This window comes from Pleurodeles waltl, chromosome 1_1 (assembly GCF_031143425.1).
Source record: "Pleurodeles waltl isolate 20211129_DDA chromosome 1_1, aPleWal1.hap1.20221129, whole genome shotgun sequence".
Classification (NCBI taxonomy): domain Eukaryota; kingdom Metazoa; phylum Chordata; class Amphibia; order Caudata; family Salamandridae; genus Pleurodeles; species Pleurodeles waltl.
Genome location: NC_090436.1, coordinates 874,703,386 through 874,722,065, shown reverse-complemented (window position 1 = coordinate 874,722,065; position 18,680 = coordinate 874,703,386). Strand labels below are relative to the sequence as shown.

At 47.8% G+C, this 18,680-nt stretch overlaps 1 long non-coding RNA gene across 2 annotated transcripts in view; it reads right to left on the bottom strand.

Moving 5' to 3' along the window:
- Window positions 1-18,680, bottom strand: part of LOC138288440 (uncharacterized) — a 397,645-nt gene that overhangs the window by 16,922 nt on the left and 362,043 nt on the right. The gene's annotated exons all lie outside the window — the stretch shown is intronic.

Sequence of the window (18,680 nt, the reverse complement as noted above, 5' to 3'; positions counted from 1 at the left end):
AAGTCCACAGGTGTAGGCACCTTTGAGTTCTCTTTTTTCTCACAGAAGTAAATAGGCTTTGGTCTTTATTCCATATATTATTGTTGATACTGGCAGATTGTACTTCTTCTATAAAGAGACAGACCTGAAAAAACAGGGATTTTAGTCTTGGTCTAGTCTAGGTAAACAGAGTAGTTTGAGAAGAAGCAAGAGATGCTGGTGTGCAAATTATCAAAATGCTAGTCAAGTAACACTCCTAGCGTTCATCCTGAATCAAGTGATCAACTAAGCATAAAATACAAAGTTCACCTAAGCTAAGCCCATCACAAGAATCATTATTTGGCATTCATTGATACAAGTTACCTGTTCCAAGTGTGGTGTCCATTTACCTATTTATGCATCTTTTTTTCCCATGAAAATGCCATCCATAATTTGCAATGTGCAGTGGTTTACATCTTCACTTATAACTGAGCATGGGAAATCAAGGTTTTGTAAGAAGGTGGGCATCTTTTTTCAGTAAATGGTCTGGAGGCATTCACTGCTGACTTACATTCCATAAAAAAAAAAAAAAAAACACAATCTAATGGTTTTTATATATATTGTTTGACAATGTAGGAATATCACAATACAATATTGTGTAATAACCATACAGCAAAGTGCCATGCTTCCTGAAGTGCCTCGACAAACATAAAAATAAATATTGATTCCCATATACATACAGGTAAGCAGTCCCTGAAGCAGTGTCAATATTCTAGTTTGCTTAAGTTGTGAATTTCAACATCTAGTCTGCTCGTATGCTTGCTCGATTCTGTGATAATAATCCCCCTATAGACTGCCCAGAGTGGTTGGTTTTGTTGATTTCTTTTTAGGATATCCTTTAGCACCAGTTTTTGTTTGTTCAATCACCAGTCTATGCCTGTCTTCCATTCCACAATTGAGGGTGGTAAGGTAGTCTTCCAATGGAGGGCAATGTCTCTCTTAGTCATCGTCAGGCTCAGCCATAGGAATGTGGTTGTGTATCAGTGGCCATTAAACTCTGCTATTTGTAAGAGGATCAATTTGGGGACCTGCCATATGGGGCGCCCCAGTACACCGTCTAGATATGTGTGTATTCAATTCCAATATGCTTGTATTTCACTACACCTCAATACTGTGTATAGAAAAGTACATTCTGGTGCCTTACAGTAGAGAGAGGAGGGGGAGGCAATGATTCCCACTGTCCAGAGCATATGCCATGTGAAGTACAACTTTTGGAGGTACTTCAGCTGTGTGAGCTGCAGTCGGGATGTGTTGGAAAATGGCCCTCTCTCACTCTAAACATTTTCCCTTCTTCCTCCTCCTTTTCTGACCTATTTATTGTTGGCTTTAGAACTCAGGGTACCTTACCACTACTAAACAGTGCTAAAGTGCGTGTGCTCTCTCCCTAAACCATGTTAACATTGGCACATACCCAATTGGACTTCTTAATTTACCTATACATCCCCAGTAAACGGCACTAGATGTGCCCAGGGCCTGTAAATTAAATGCTAGTAGTGGGTCTGCAAGACTGATTGTGCTACCCACACAAGTAGTCTCTTAACCATGTCTCAGGTCTGCCATTACTAGGCCTTTGTGTGCAGTTTTATTGCCCCTTCAACTTGCTATTTATTTATTTATTTATTTAAAACTACTTGCCAAGCCTTAAATGCCCCTTTTCTTACATATAAGTCACCGCTAAGGAAGGCCCTAACTGACCCATAGGGCAGGGTGCTATGTACGTGAAAGGCACAACATGTACTTACAGCTAGTCTTCAATCCACATCTGGTCTGTGCTGGTTGATAGATCTTTTGTGCATTCCACCCAGACAACCATAAACACAGGACACTCAGCTGCATCTGCATTCATCTGCATACTGATAGGTCTTCCGGGGCAGGAAGGGTGGAGGGGATTCTCACTTACACTTCAAAGGCACATTTGGGCATATATACAGGGTCTGTGACCCCATCAAATCAGACACTTCTGGATCTACAACTAGACTCTGTCAGATGGACTGCCTGGCTGTGTGGCTTTGCCAAAAGGACTGTTGACTTGCTTGCTGCCCTGCTGCCTGCTGACCCGTGACTCTGTTTGAAGGATCCTCCTCAAGTGCTCTTCAAGGTGTTGGAATGAGCTTGCTTCCTGTTCTGAGGTCTCAGAGCTATCAAAAACTACACAAAAGAGAAGAAATTCCAGCTTGTCAGAAAATTGACACAGCATCTGAAAAATGTGATGCAACGCCTGCCAGATTGACACAGCACCTGCCTCATGGCTGAAAAATCACTGCATTGCCTGCTAGATCGATGCAATGCATGTGCCTCTTCTCAATGAGTTCTGGATTTTCTAAGCATCATCCCTGTGTGTCGTAATATCTCTGCATCACAGTGAAGAACCAAAGCTTCGCTCCTGGAAACTGACGCATTGCTTTACAGCGTGGAAAGAAATGACGCATCGCCTTTGCCGCACTGAAAAAATCAACACATTGCTTTACATTTTAACTCATCACCTCCTCTGCGACCCTCTGCGTCAGAATTGTTTATGCATCCCAGGTACTATGTGTTAAAAGGATACAACCTCTGATTCTTAAGGATTGAGACTCATCAAAATGCGTAAAAAGTCATATCTTGATTTGTTCGTATTGGATTTTTGTCATTTTGGTTTTATTTTATTCAGATAAATATTATCTATTTTCATAAACTAGTGTGAGGTAAGTTTGGTGGTGTTTTCACTGTGTTACTGTTGAGTTAATGCACAAATACCTTACAAATTACCTTCTAAGTTAAGTCTGCCTGCTCTGTGCCAAGCTACCAGAGGGTAAGCACAGGATAATTTAGGTTGTGTTGTGGCTTACCCTGACTAGGATTGTCGTCCCTACTTGTACAGGGTGCATACCCCTGACAACTAGTGACCCAATTTCTAACAGAATGCAATTGCTGAGTGTCTTTGGGAAGCTCTGGTTTCTGTCCAGTCCTCAAATGCTAATGTCCCAACTTCCCACTCCCATGCCTTACGCAGTGCACAGGTACATGCACTGCATGGTTTTGTAAATGATATGAGAATAGGGGGAGGAAGACAATTTTTAATATAGCCAAGCACCCCATGAGGGATAAGGGGAGTGCTGACCAAGCTTTAACATCTGCTGTCAGTGTGTCCAAGAGTGGTTGAATATTCATTTCCCATGCCACAGAAGAGCTATTTGCACTCCCACGCTTTGGGAGGTGGGTAGCTATCTGTAAGGCAGTGGTCCATCTCAAACTTTCAGGGTGAGAGAGGACTCGGAAGACATTGGATTTGGCTGTGTTACTGAAGAGGCCCGATGTCTCACCAAATGTTTGAAGGAGTTGGAGCAGCTGGGGACTGGAGGTCTGTGCTTTGGTTAGGAAGATCACAGCCTCATCTGCATAAAGCGTGTTTCTATCTGAGGGTCCCTCCCAATTGAACTCCTGTTCTTGCACAGCAATAAGAAGCCACTTCGTCAGGGGCTCCCCTACATGTGCAAAGTGTAGTGGAGACAGGGGATATCCCTGCCATGTGCCATGTCAGATAAGGAAGGTACTGGAGATTGCAGTTCCTACTCAGATGTGAGCAGTTAAATCTATGTAGAGTAGGTGGACATATTTCATGAACCTAGGTCCAAAGTGAAGCCAGTGGAGTAATGCAAATAAGTACCTGCAGTCCACTGAATCAAACACTTATTCTGCCTGCAAGAAAAATTACTGCTGGACCAGATAGTTGGTCAGCAAGAGGAAGTGTGTTATATATTGGGTCTGGTGGCTTGTCAATGCATGAAGTCTGCTTGGTCACAGTGGACTAGGGAGGGTATGACTTCCAGTAGGCAGTTGGCTAAGGCTTTGGCCAAGTTTGTAGATTTTATTATTGAAATTGGACAGTAGAAGGAGCATTGGTATGGGAGGTTCCCTAGTTTGGGAATTATCACTATTTCTACCCCTCAGAAGTCAGTCGGGAGCCACCCCATTTTGATCACTTCTTTCAGGACTGCCATCATGGGGTCTACAAGTTGATTTATGATTCATTTAAAGATTTTGCTAGGGAACCCATTGGCGGCAGGTTTCTTACTAGACTATTGTTCACCTAGGGCTATCTTTGGTTCCTTGAGAGTGAGGTATTCATCCAGCATCACTCTAGCAATCGGCAACAGAGTTTTCGGGGGCAGGTCCATCAAAAAACAGATGATTTGTGCATCAAGTAACATATGAAGCATATAACTAGGCATAGAAGTAGGTGAACTGTTGTGCTATAGCCTTATCCCCAGATATTTGTGAGGCAGTAGAGTCTAGCAAGTATAGGATGGGAGTATGATGCCTGATAGTCCTGATAGTAGAGCAGATGTAGTGCAGTCGTTTGCTGGCCTTTTCTTCCCACTGTGATATAATTGGAACAAGGAGGCAAGCCATACCATTTTGACCTCATTAAGGAGGACATGATGCAATTAGGATTTTAGCATGAAGTTTGACCCTAACCCGTCTTGGGTCTGGGTTGGGAGTATAACATGTTTCCATCTCTTGGATGTACATCTCCAAGTCAAGGACCATTTGTGATTTCCTGCCTTTCTTATCAGTCAGGCAATTTATGATCTCTCCTCAGAGTATTGTTTATGAGCCTTCCGGAACACTTCTGGGGATTACACAGAGTGCTGATTTTGGGAGAGGTAAGCATCTATTGTTACCTCCAAATGTGAGGGTGATATAAGGGCTGTGTCTCACAGTGACCATGGGGTCTGACTCCATCTGAAAGTTTGTAGTAAGCATGCTGTGCACAAGGAGAGTGTAATTGGAAGTGGATGGAGTGCCCCCAGGAGAAGGTTCTGAACATCTGTCACACTGTGCCACTCAGTCTTCAGGAGGAGGAAGTAGTCAAGGCAGTAGAATGTGTTATGTGCCCCCAAATAGAATATATAGCCTCTGTCTCCCTAATAAAACCCATGCCACAGATCCAACAAACCCATGGCTTTCAGGAACTGCTGCAGTATGAAGTGAGTGCACTGCAACTCATCCTCCTCCCCCCCCCCAGAGCCTATCCAGTTCTTCATTTATTACCCCATTTCAGTCCCCACCAAGCACTAACTGTTCCATTGCCAAGGAGGCTGGTGATTACTTCTAGGAAGGAGTTGGTGAGTGGGGCAGGACACAGATATTTACCAGAGTTAAGGTCTTCCCAAACACATTATGGTCATATCAATTTGCCCACTGGTCAGTCCAGGTCTGATATACTATGTAAGGGAGGGGTGAGAATTGCAACTCCCCAGCAGCCCCTTGTAAATCCCAAATGAAAAAACTGCGTATAGACATAGGGTGCCAGGAACAGGACATAATCGCTCAATAAATGCATTTCTTATTCGAACAGGATGTCGGTCTGCAAACATTTGGCTGTTCAGATGACTGCCATTCTCTTGACAGCCTAACAGGCTATTAACATTCCAAGACATCAGTTAGACCCAATCAAATTGGGTCTAACTTTCATCAGCTATCATTGGTTGAAAGTATGATGGTCATGGTCTTTCATGGGGCAGTATCCATTGGGTGCAGCAAGTGTGCCATCAACTGTAAGAAAACCTGGAAATAGTAACAGAAATCAGAACAATATCCATAACCGTCCCAAACTCCCCACCCTGACCACTAAGAACACCAAGGGCGGGCCATATTTCCAAGGCTCTTTGTGCAGTAGGAACGTTACTTTTAGAGCTGGTGTGGATGTGCACACTGCAGGGCCATATTTATAAGTTGAAGTAAAGCCACCTACATGGCATTTCATGGCCTTGTAAATATAAAATGAGTCAACAAAGCGCAAGTCACTGTATTGACTCACTCTGCGACAGGGAGACATTCCATGGGTGTTGCGGTGGGTGTTTCCACGCAAACGGCCATGAATTTTGATGCATTGCCAAATTTACAAAGATTTGTAAACCTTAGAAATCATCAAAAGCCTACGCTTTTCCAAGGGAGGTGTAAGGGAGGCACAACAACGAGAAGCACCTTTATTTCTCCTTATTTCCTTTTTCTATGTGTGCTGAATTTTGCAGCCCACATATAAAGAGGAAAACACCTCTTGTGATTGTTTTTGTGCAGGAAAGTGTCCCTTCCTGCACAAAACAATCATCCCCACAACAAAGACACCGTTGCAAGATGGTGCAAGGGTGCCTACTTTGGTGCATGGCAGCGCATAGTGCACCAGTGTAGGAGAAAAGGGCAGGAATATCTTGTAGGTACAGTGCATTCCTGCCCTTTTCTTTTGATGCAGGGCAGCGCAGCAACAAGGCTTGGGATGCTGCCCTGCACCAAAAGTTTGTAAATATGCCTGGAAGTATCTATTGTGGGGCAGGACAGCCTCTGACTCCAACAGCACTGCCATTTCCCAATTAGTCCCATGCTTCACAAACTAGTATTGGTGCTGACCGCACTAAGGGGGTCTGGTCCACTTGCTCTTGGTATACAGTCCCCGTGGCCCTTTAGTAAACAGAAATTGTACCTTCCATAAGTCAGTCCCAGCTGCTGTCCACACAGGGAGCCAGGGATGCGTGCTGCCTCCTGCAGAGACTCCAGGCATGGGTCTGTCCCAGATGTGTCAAGCAGGTACATGATCTGGTGAGGTAGGTCTCATCAACTGTCCATTTGGGAGCATCCCCTCCCTATGAAAAGGATGTGCTCCGGCTGGGATCATCAAGGTTCCTGCGCCAGGAGAAGAGTGAATGGTTCCTGTTGCTTCCCCTGTTCCTTGTTTGTTATAGGGAGGGCTGAACATCACCTCCTCCAGCATGGCTGACTGCAGAGGAGGAGGTATGTGCGGCTGATGCCAGCACTGCTCGTCAGCCCACTGAAACACCACTTCTAAGTTATCAAAGAAAAAAGTATTGGATTGGAAAATCACTTTGGCTGGGAACAACAGTATGCAGTGAATTTTAAGGCTCTGGAGCTTTTTCATGGTTTCAAGGAATGACCTGTGCTGTTCCTGGACTAGTTTGGTGTAGTCTGGAAAAATCATTATATTGTGGGATTGGAACAGAATCGAGTCCTGGGATCGGACATAAAGGAGGATGGCATCTCTGTGTATATAATTTAGTAAACGTACAATCAGAGGTTGAGCGGGGAATCCTGGAGGCAATATTTGAAGCAAGACTCTATTTGCCCTCTCAATTACTAAACAGGGCGAGAGGTATGTGGTTGGCATAATAGTGCAGAGCCATTGATCTAGGAATGTTTCTAAGAATGCTTTGAGTAAAGATCCTTTGCAACCCTCAGGGAATCCCACAAAATGGAGGTTGTTCCCGTGGGCCCTCACCTTTGCATCTTCCACCACTGTGGCCAGGTCCCTGGAAATGGAAGATAACTGCAAGAGTTTGTATTGCATTTCTGAGATTGGGTCTTCCATATTGGAAACCTGTGTTTCTGCCTCGGTAATTCTATCCAATGCTTGGCCAGGTCCTGGTGCAGTAACATCACATCAGAGTCCTTAGCACCTGCCTTTTATTCTAGGGCATCTCATGATTAATTGATCATAGCCAAGATCATAGTGGGGTTAAGGTTAGCAGGGTATGTGTCACCATCTCCCTTTGACTTAGCTTTGGCTGTTTTTGAAGCAGCTTGAGTAAATGTGCCCAGCATACCCTTCTTGCTCTGGGAGGACACTTTGGCCCTCATTATAACCCTGGCGGTCTGTGACCTAATTTTGACTGCAGTGGTACCGCCGTGGTAACACCGCCCGGGGTATACCCCCATGGCAGTCCCGGCGGTCGTAATCTGCCAAGGCAGCGCTGCTTGCCTGGGGATTTCGACTCCCCTTACCACCAGCCTGTCAGGCTGGAGGTAAAGGGACTCAGGGTTCCCCTGGGGGCCCCTGCACTGCCTATGACCTTGGCAGCGCAGGCAAGCAGCGCTGCCCTACCCCCAGGCATAGCCCCATCATGCATTTCACTGCCCGAATTTCGGGCAGTGAAATGTGCGACAGGTGCTACTGCACCCCCTGCGCATCAGCATTGCCGCCGGTTCTATTACAAGCCAGCAGCAATATTGATGTGACTTTTCCGCTGGGTCAGCGGACGGTAACACTGTTACCGTCCACTGGCCCAGCGGAAAAGTCGAAATAGGGAGCCAGGCATACCGCCAGCAATGGCGGTATTCTGGCGCCCGCTGCCTTGGCGATCTTCTGAGAAGACCGCCAAGGTTGTAATGAGGGCCTTTATCCTTTGCCATGTTCCGGATGGGGCCCACCATGTCTGGGGTTAGCCCTGGTTACAATCAGACCTGCCAGTTCCCCATGAAGGGCTGAGGGGTGGCACAAGCAGCCCAGTGGCCCCTTCGATGGTCTCTGTGATCCTGTAACTATAATGCGCCCACTGGGAGTCAGATGCCTCCAGCTCCTGCCCCACTCTGTCATTGTAATTTGTGTGGCTGGAGAGTTTGCGGGTTAGGTTTTGGGAGTTGGCCATTAGATGTTGGTCTGTGTTGTGATGAGTCCCAGTCGGGTCCAGAGGCTACGAGCCAGGTACAACCTGGAAGACCACAGAGTGGCACAAGCAGTCTATTATCCCTCACCAACAGGTACTTGTGGCCTACAATCTCATCACTCCGTGGATGACAACCCCTGATGGTTTATGTTATTAAGAGCCTTTAGTTACCCAAACACTAAGCACTCAGTTTGGGAGTACTAGGCCTCAGCACATGGCTCTTTGTTATATTAGACCAGCTGGGAGTGGGAAACTGCCATAGGCAACATTGGGATGAGAGGCCCATGACTGGCCCAGTCTATCATTCTGTCATGTCAGGCTTCTCCAGCAGGCAAATCATGCAGCAAGCAGCTGTTCGCCATCTCCCTGGCCCAAGGCACCAAAGCCATTGCCATATCCTGCCCTGATCACGGCATGTCCCTACACCAGGGCTGGGTGCAGTGAGATAAGACAGCCCCTCTGACCACACGCCCTCAAATCTAGCTCCCTGGAGCTTTGAACAAGATTGCCCACTGCTCAGATCGACGATCAGAGGTCCCCTGCAAAGCGACCAGGAACCCTGCAGGCTTGGGAGCACCCTCGTCAAGGCCAATCAGGCCATGCTCCTTTACCACCACTCCCTTGTCTGCATTTGTCTTCTCTCAGAGCATCTATGGGGCATCAGGAGGCGATGGTCTGCCATGCAAAGCCTCATCTATGGTCACAGGGGGAGTAGAAGGTAGGATGCTATCAGATTAAGATCTAGAGGGCACAGAGCTAGACTAGCCTGCAGCCACCTTCTTCAGCCCTCAGGCCACATCCCTGACTTAAATACCATTGATTGGCCACTACAAAGCCTAAGGCTGACTCTAAGGTTGAATTGGTTCTCCTTTGTTACTGTTCCCACTTAGTCATCAGGCCAAACTAATGCATCATTTGTGATTGTTCATCTGTGTCACACACAATGTTTTTTTACATTTATTTTTATTGGCCCACTTCAAATCTAAAAGTAAAATTTTGTTTTGTAGCACTCATTTCTGTTGTGTTCTTAATTCTTTTATCTAATCTGGAAAGTAGAGTTAATCTGCAAATTCAGGGTGGTCATCTGGAGGATGACCACTCACCACACATGTGATGTTGAAGAAATGAGGCACTAGCATTTGTATCAGGTACTCCATTATTCCCCATTTGTCAACTTCCATCACAATGGCTTTGGCAACTGCACCCCCTCTCCTTTGTAGTACGTAATCATAGAAAGACTTGTACTGCTTAAACAGGTGCTGCATTGTGTATGAGAGAGAGTTCCACCTCATATATAAGAGCTTAAACTGGGATTCTATTGGCATGCTGAATGAGCCTCAGTTGCTTCTGATCTTTGAAGGAATAACTGGAATGAGTTCAAATTCATTGACAGTGGCCATTGCATTGTTGACTACACATTTAAGTTGATGCAATTCACTAAATATAGGACTCTGAAGTGTCCTTTGTCAACCATGACTTCAACAATATTAATGTAATTGTTTACTGCAACAAATCCATTGCTGAGACCTCCAGGTTGAAACTATTACTAGACTTTAGTATTAGGTACTTACAAGAAGTTGACATCTCTGTATGATTTCTCCTAGGAGAACATTGCAACTTTTGAATGGTACTGAATGCCTCGTAAAGCATCTTCAACAGTGAGGCCAGCAGCTTGCCTTTACCTAAGCTCCATGGAGGAGCCTCAGTGTGCAGTGATGCACTATTTAGTTTCTTGTCTACTGTCCACATGTCTGTCATGAGGTGGATCAACCTAGCAGCATTGATGCTGTAGTGTTGGCACAGCAACAGTAGAAAATTAGATTCAGCTTGGACAGCGGTTTTCACAAATTACAGAAACACTTATCTCACCAAAGAAAAAGGCAAAAGGTAAATTCCAATCATTTTGACAATCTTCCCGTTGTATGAATGGGCATTTAAATGCAATCTGTAATGTGCTTCTCTTGTGGGCTAAGTGTAAGGAAGTCTCAAACTGGAGAGCAGAGCTTCCTTATCAAGTCGGTGCTTGAAAAGCTTGTTGAATTGGAGCTAGGTGCTTGTGTTGGCCTTTCTTTAGGATGGGTTATGGCTGCAGTAGGAGGGTAGTGGTTGCTGCAGGTTTGGGCTATTGAAACGAAATAAGAAGTATGTGTTGGTAATATTGCATGACTCAGACGAAGTTGAATAGAAGTCATCTGCACTTGCTCTGTTCCACTCTGTATTCAAACAATTACTGGCTCATCATTTTCTTCACTTCCAAGACAATACAAAAGTGACATGAGCTTTTTCTAGTATCAGTCCTCCTAGAAATACTTTTTAAAAGTAGAATAAAATTAAGAATACTCAAAAAAAACCACTGGCTGAACAAAATGGCAGTTGTTAGAAATTAGGTTGTTGGATGAGTGGGGTGTTAACACTGCTCAAGCAACATCCACGATCCCTATCAAAACATCCTTCATGAGGGGATACTTCATCCTGCCCCCTTTCCCTAGGGTGAAGAAGGCATCCCTCCCTTCATAGGAAATGTGTCTCCAGAGGTTGGTGCCCCAATCTTCCTAAGGGACCCTGTTTATCTCTTGGGTGACTTCTTAGGCCTCAAACTAATTGTGTATATAATCTCCCACAACAAAGGTAGGCACTAGATCCTTTGCGATAGAGATTCTCTTTTCTCTAGTGGACCCTGGGGAAATGCTGTCACCATTACTGCAGGACTTGGAAGGTTGCCTGTTCTTGAGCTACAGCTCCCTTATGGTTTCTCATACTCCAGCAGCATTTTTTTCTCAGCCAAGGCTTCGTCAGCTTTCCTCTCCTCTGCTTGCAGTTTAATTTGGACCAGCTGCAGTTTGAACTCTCTCTCTGCATTTCTGTCCTCCAGCGCCTCTGGGGACAGGTACCGGGCAGACACACTGCTTCCTGCCCCATAATGGGTATCCCCTGGGGTTAGTAGAGCTCTGCCTGCAGCTCAGGACTCAGGTTTGGGTCTTCCTCCTCTTCCTCATCATCCAAGGGTGATCCCTTCTGCTCAGGGTCACCCTCCTCTGGAGTGGACTGCCATACACTACATTCTGTGAGGACTACCTGGAGGTCCAACTTTGTAGCTCTCTTGGTTGCCTTCATTCCCCTTTCCTTGCAGAGCCCCTACAGCTCAGTCCTGGTAAGTGAGTTTTCCAGGAGGGAAAAAGGGAGAAAAGGCACTTAGGGCCTCATTACGGCCCTGGCGGCCAGCGGTACACTGGCGGTAACACCGCCAACAGGCTGGAAGTGTACCAGCAGTGAATTATGACCATGGTGCATTAGCCACGGCCATACCGCCGGCCCCTCAAACTGACCACCAGTAATCCCCAGGGCCGCAGTGAAAGCACCTCTGCCCTGGGGATTATGAGTCCCCAACCGCCAGCCTGTCCATAGCGTTAACACAGCCATGCAAAGGCTGGCGGTGATGAGGGCTCGGGATGTCCCTGGGGGCCCGTGCACAGCCCACGCACTAGGCATGGGCAGTGCAAGGGCCCCCAGGCACAGCCCCATCACGCATTTCACTGCCCGAATTTCAGTCACTGAAATGCGCAAGTGCTGCTGCACCCTCTGCACATCAACATTGTCGCCTGCTCTATTATGAGCCAGCTGCAATGTTGATGGGACTTTTCCTACTGGTCCAGCAGAAAAACAATAATAGAGAGCCACATATACCACCAGCACTGGTGGTATAGTGGCACACACAGCTTCGGTGGTCTTTTAGTAAGACCGCCGAAGTTGTAATGAGGCCCATAAAGTTAGAAAACTGAGAAAATAGCCAATGGAAAACAAAGAAGTATTTAAACACAGGTCAACTCTAGTGTCAAATTATTTATATGGGATCTTTGTGTTACACAAATCACTGTATGGCACTGCACTAACACAAGTACTGAACCCCACCACTGAACAAAAATGTGAGAAATTTGGTTGTTGGTTGAGTGGGGTGTTAACCCTGCTCAAGCAACAGCCATAATCCTTGTTAGTATGAACCACAGAAGTCACTAAAGTAACCTCTGCTTAACCCTCTGGTAGCTGAGAAGAAAGTAGCTGGGCTTAAATTATAGGCAATGAGTGAATTATTTATACAGCACATAAACAATAATAGAGTGAAAACACAGTACACTAAAAATTCCTCACCAATTTAGAATAGAGTGCATTCTAATAAACTATTTGACATCAAAAGACAAAAGTCTAATCAGTAGAACCAGAATTATGATTTTTTTAAGTTTAAGGTAAAAACTAGCACCTAAGATTTCAAAGCTCCAACCGTTAACTTATAGTCACATGATACTAGGTCAAGGTCGAAAAACATTGCTGACCATGATGTAGCGTGTGTCAAATACAAAAGGTATATTGTGTCCGGTCAGCGGTTACCTTCAGACTTTCAGCAAAAGGTTGTCTGAAAAGGTAAAGTTTCCCAGGGCAAGGCTGCAGGTGGTGTTCGAGGAGGAGGAGTCATCATTGGGGAGCAGCTAAATAAGGTTGCATTAAATATTCCTACGTTCAGACGTAGTTTTCTTTTTCAAAGTCAAAAATCTCCAGCGGAATGAAGCTGGTGGCTGTAGCCAGACAGAATTCCACGAGGCCGGATAACTCTATGTCAAAATGCCTCTGAACAGGATTTTCTGCTGCAGAGAAGAAGGCAGCAGAAGTTGCCACAAAGTGAGGCCAACCGGTGATGCACCTTGGCTGGATAGGTGAGCAGGTTGGCCAAAGTCTCCTCTCGGTTCTCAGAGCAGATTTTAGCCAAAAAGTTTCCAAGTCACACATTTTTGGAATTTACCTATCTGGGCACCTTTGCCACCACAGCCAATGATCCAGGACTGGATGGGCACTACTTGGGGGGGGGGGGGGTTAGGACTAATTCAGGCTAAGTCCCGGTACAGTTTTAAGATGGTTGGAACCTTTTTTGAACCCTGCATTTGGCCCTGGGGATCCCATCCGCCAGGACTGTTTTTTTCAAAGGGTAGAGAGACAAGTGGCCCCTCTCTCCATGCCTTATTAGGCCGTGGGGACCCCATCCCCTAGGGCTGTTTTTTTAAGGGAAAGAAGTCCACACACCCCTCTTCCCTGATTCTTTAAAATGCCTTGGAGACCCCATCCCACAAGGCAGTGTTTTTGTAAGTGGAGGGGATCACACAGCCCCCCTCACTGAGCCTTTAAAGGCCCTGGAGACCCCATCCCCAATGTCAAATCTATTTTAAAAAGTAGGCTGTGTACCCCCCTCCCTGAGCCTCATTAGGCCCTGAGGAGCACATCCCTCAGGGCCCTATGTATTTTCAAAGGAAGGGGGGCCATCTCCTTGGGTCTTTTTTCCCGGGGTGGGTGACCAAATGGCCGCTTCCTGAGCCTCATTAGGCCCTAGAGATCCCGTCCACAATGGATATTTTTTATCTAAGGGGAGAGGGGTTTGTGGTCCCCTTCCTGAGCCTCATTAGGCCCTGGGGCCCCACTACCCATGACCCTTTTTTTAAAGAGGAATGGCCGCCTGGACCTTATTTGCCCCTGGGGACCACATCCGCCAGGGCCTTCCCTCCCCGAGTCTTATTAGGCCCTGGGAACCCAATCTTCCAGGGCCAGTAGTTTCAAAAAAAGGTAGGGGGCTACACACCATCTCGCTGAGTCGTCGTTATAAGTGCCAGTGATCCCATCTCTGAGGCCACATTACTTAAGGGTGAGTGCCCTGGTGCTTACCCAGGGCACCCACCATACACTCGTTGGGGGCCATAGGGGAGCCCCAAGACCCACATGCCCCAGTCGGCTCCTCACAAGTACCTGCAGCTGTCATTGCTCATCCCCATAGGGAACAGCTACTTATGCTGCTTCCTTCGAGTTGGAGCACTATTTTGATCTGTTTCCCTGCCCACATTATTGCAGGCAGAGAAACAGAGCAAGTCTGCTCTTTAGTTGGTGAGAGCATTTTCAAAGCTCTCAACTACTGGGAGCAGACTCTGCGTTTGTTCCCACATGGCCGGGGATTCAAAAATGTTCCCGCCAGTCGGGAGTAAACATAGTTTTCCCAGCCCATTGTGGGAGCAAACACAGGTTTTCAAATGCTATTGCAGGCAGATAAATTGCTGTGTCCTGGAGGGTGGGCTCTCTGGGAAACAGCATATTTTCCAGCCTAGTGGGTGTGCTCTTTGGGGTCATAGAAGGGTCAGGAGGTAGGCCTTGAGGCTGCACACCCTTAATTGAAGGGGTGGGCTCTCCAGGGCCTTATAAAAATCAGGTAGGTGGTTCGCGGCCCTCTCCCATATTCTAAACATTTTGGACCGGGGTAGGATCCTCAGAGCTTTTCATGCCACAGTGAGGAGGGCCCCCATCTCCTTTATTAATAAAATATGCCCTGGTGATATGGTCCTCTGAGCCTCTGGAGGCTCAGGGAGGGGGGGCACTTGGCCCCCTCCCCTTTTTTGCTAATTTCTGGCTTGGAGTAGGCTCCTCAGTGCCTTTAATGGCTCATGTAGAGATGTATGGCCTCCTCTCCTTTTTGATGATTTTGGCCCCGGGAGTGGGCCCCTTGGGGCCTATAATGGCTTATGGAGGGGGTGTGGTCCACTCCCCTTATTGAATTTGCTCAAGGGGCAGAGCTCCTTTGGGCCTGTAATTGAACATTGCAGCCCCAGCTGCCATTTTTCTTTTCTGATCCTGCAGGATAGTGGCAATTTTTGTCAAGTTTTTATTTTTTGTATTGTCTTCTGGTCCTAAGGGAGCAGGGTATCCTTATCCTGCTCCCTTATAGTATTTTTTTACAAGACCAAGGGCCTCATTACAACTTTGGCGGGCGGCACCGCAGCCGCACTCCCGCGGTGCCCATTTTGACATCCCCGCTGGGCCAGCGGGTGGAAACGAGGGGCCGCAACGAGGGGCCGCAACATGGGAGCCAGCTCCAAATGGAGCCGGCGGTGTTGCGGCCGTGCGACGGGTACAATTGCACCCGTTGCGCTTTTCACTGTCTGCATAGCAGACAGTGAAAAGCTGCATGGGGCCCTCTCAGGGGGACCCTGCACTGCCCATGCCAGTGGCATGGGCAGTGCAGGGGCCCCCAGGGGCCCTGCGACTCCCCGTACCACCAGCCTTTTCCTGTCGGTTAAAACCGCCAGGAAAAGGCTGGTGGTCGGGGACTCGTAATCCCCTGGCCAGCGCTGCTAGCAGCGCTGCCCACGCGGATTATCACCGCCCGGGCAAATGTGGCGGGAAACCGCCGGCCCCAGCGGTGCGACTGCGGCGCAACCACCGCGGTCGTAATGACCTCGGAAGCACCGCCAGCCTGTTGGCAGTGCTTCCGTCATTTCAGCCCTGGCGGTCCTCTACCAACAGGGTTGAAATGACCCCCCAAGTCCCAGAGTCCTGTAATGGCTGACAGAAACATTTTTCTCATGTTTCTGGCAGCCAATCAGAGCACTTTCTATATTGGCACTCTCGCAAGAGTTTCTTGAGACTCTTCTAGACTCAACCATCCAGATATTTATATTTTTTCACTACATTTCTCAAGAAACTAGTGAACGAATTTACACCAAATCAGTAAAAACAACAATCTGCCTACTAAGATATAGCTTCCTCCCATTTTTGGTGTAATTCTGCTCAGCAGTTTTTGTTGTTGCCCTGTCTAAATAGGCCAATAGAAAATGCATTGGGATTATGGCCCTCATTATGATATTGGCTGTAAATTCCACTTGCCGTCATGCTGACTGCTACCAATTTACCGCCACCGATGCAGATAACCGTTAACCTTATTATGACACACACACACCAATCTGTCACTATTCAGCCAAATACACAAATCCGTCAGCCCAAAGGTCAGTGGTAAAGTGGTGGTATCAAAACCCAATCCATTACGCCAACAGAACTACGCCCATCGCATTATGACCCACGAATCACCACGGCAGACATTCAACTGTGGTAAACCTTTGGTGGTACACACTGCTGTGCTCACAATTGACACCCACATACAAAACAACACTATATTGGACTATTTAAATAACACACACCTGACACCCATACACACACCACACCCATACACCCACACCACTATAAAACACACACCCACATTACACTCAACCTTTTACCATTTCAAACCATTGGCAGCAGAGAGACACCAAGACCACTGAGACAACTAGAGCCACACACTATTCACACCTATACCACCACTCACACACCACACATCACACACCCCAACATATTACCCAACACACCCTCACCAAAACACCTCACACAACACCCAAGGCACCACAAAGACACCCCCGTTTCACAGAGGAGGAGCTGAGGGTCATGGTGGAGGAAATTATCAGGGTAGAGCCACAGTTATTTGGAGGTGCAGCAGATATTGATAGCTAGGAAGACGGAGGTATGGTGGAGAATCGTGCCAACACCCAAGAACTAGGGATGACATCAGGAAGAGGTGGAACGACCTACGGGGGAAGGTACGTTCCATTGCAGCAAGACACCAGCTCGCTGTACAGAGGACTGGCTGTGGATCCCCACCTCCTCCCCCACAACTCACAGCATGGGAGGAGCAAGTATTGGCAATACTGCATCCTAAGGGTCTGGCTGGAGTTGGAGGAGGACTGGACTCTAGTGAGTCAACTCTCTACTACTACCCCGTACCTGCATGCCATCGCATACCCCCACCCTCACTCCCATCACTCCACTCCATCCCACACACCCTGCCATCACATCTCACTCATCCGAATGCCAAGCCCTGCATGCTGTACCAATGCATGGACATCACTCACAGCCCTGCATGGACACTCATCACTAAAGCATGCACACTATAGAGAACTAACTATCCCACCATACACCAACATACACAAGTGAAAGCTGCCGGGGCAAATCCAACCAAAGAGGGCAAGCCACGGATGCACAATATGCCAGACACAAAAACCATAACACATCATTTACATCCCCACAGGTACCCCAGCCAATGTCAGCAGAGCGGAGGTGCCAGCGCTATCCAGTCCCTCAACTGAAGAGGCCCACAGTGATGACAGCAACTCTGGTCTTCAGGATCTGGATGACCTACCTGACCTACCTGGCCCATCAGGGACCTCTGGACAGCCGGTTACCAAGGCCCACTCACACACCACCACAGAGTCTCCCCCATCAGGAAACACCACCACAGCACCCACCCAGCGTACCCACACCTCTGTCCCCAGGACACGTCAATCAGAAGTGTGTCCACCTCTACAGGGATCCCAGGACATACCTCATACTCAAGACAATCAGGGACCTGGGGTCAGTGGGCACACGGTTCAGGGGACGGAGGCACAGACCAAAGGGAAACTGGGAGGAGTGCTGTGCCCCAGGGGGAGGACAGGCCCAGGGAACTGACTCTCCAGGAGGCACTTGCAGAGATCCTGGGAGCCTATCAACATTCCCAGGACACAATGGCCCAGATCCTGGACATTGGCAGGAGAACAGGCGGCTGCAGGAGGGACAGTACCAGGAGATCAGGGAGGACATGCAGGCTCTCATCAACACCCTGATCTCCATAGCATGGGTGCTGGCAGACATGGGCAATATTATGAGGGAGGCAGTTTCATGCCAGTGGGCCCCTGTCACTAGCCAGGCATCTGAACAGCCTTCCACCTCCGCTGCCGTTAGTGGCCAGAAGGCCCGGCCACAGGATTCACAGGCCACCAGCACCCCACCCCCTGCAGAAGGAGGACCACCCCACAAGCATTCCCTGTGATCCAGACAGAAGCCAGAGACACTTGCCAAGACCACCGCCAGGAAATGATACTCTCCTGGGCCATGTGTGTGTAAATGGTGATGGAAACGGGGATGGTGGGCCACATGTTTAACATGCAGGACTGTTTGTCTAAATCTATTTTCCTGTGTCTATTGCCTCTGCAGGCCAGCACCCACCAAAAGAAGGGTATATGGCGTGCCATCGCCAAGGAGGTGCAGACCCTGTGGGTCTATGGCAGGAGGAGCACCCACTGTCGGAAACAGTGGGAGGACCTGAGGCGCTGGGCACGGAAGATGGCCAACGCCCAGCTAGGGATGGCCTCCCAATGAGGAAGGGGTGCCCATCAAACCCTGATCCCCCTGATGGCCTGCATACTTGTGGTGGCCTATCCTGAGCTGGATGGGTGCTTGAAGGCATCACAGCAGCCACAAGGGGGTGAGTAGAGTGCTCATCATTACAACTTACGCATGGTAGGGTAGTATCTGGGTAGGGTATGTGTGTCAGTCGGTGCCCCTAGGCCAGGC